This window comes from Brassica oleracea, unplaced genomic scaffold (assembly GCF_000695525.1).
Source record: "Brassica oleracea var. oleracea cultivar TO1000 unplaced genomic scaffold, BOL UnpScaffold13600, whole genome shotgun sequence".
Taxonomy (NCBI): domain Eukaryota; kingdom Viridiplantae; phylum Streptophyta; class Magnoliopsida; order Brassicales; family Brassicaceae; genus Brassica; species Brassica oleracea.
The window spans coordinates 1-464 of NW_013630119.1; the positions used below are offsets into that span (position 1 = coordinate 1).

Sequence of the window (464 nt, forward strand, 5' to 3'; positions counted from 1 at the left end):
CCCCTTCTTTTTTTTTTTTTTTTTATCATTTACCTGAGGCGGAATTCTCTAGCCTTGTTCCTCAAAGCTACTCTTCTCCCCGCTAGAAGGGATTGGTAGGCCAAATCTTCTTCTCTATTCTTTGAGTCCAGTCCGGTCCCCCCATAAGATCGTACTCAAAAAGCTGAAATGGAGGGTGTCAAAATCGATATATTACACACAAAAAGGGTTAAAACTTTGAACTCAAGATGATTATCTTTACCTGCTTGGTTGTTATTTCCTCGTGTGCCTGAAACAAAAGGAAGGAAGGAAGGGTTATTATTAAACAAGAGTAGTCAAACCAAGATGAATTGGAGAAAACAAAAAAAACCCCAACAACATTGTCTAGTTGTTCGTCCACAATGCGGAAGCCCTCATCCAACATACTTCCAAGTGAAGCCAGCTCGGTGAAGCTCATATCGTCGAGACCGACACCATTCAGTTTC

The 464-nt window shown here is 41.2% G+C and overlaps 1 long non-coding RNA gene across 1 annotated transcript; it reads right to left on the minus strand.

The window, feature by feature from the left end:
• Positions 1–39: 39 nt before the first annotated feature.
• On the minus strand, positions 40–458 carry LOC106322293. The gene is made up of 3 exons (XR_001266332.1): positions 359–458; positions 242–268; positions 40–163 (listed from the first exon to the last, which is right to left on the minus strand). It is a non-coding gene; the product is annotated as an uncharacterized LOC106322293 (long non-coding RNA).
• Between the last annotated feature and the right edge of the window lie 6 nt (positions 459–464).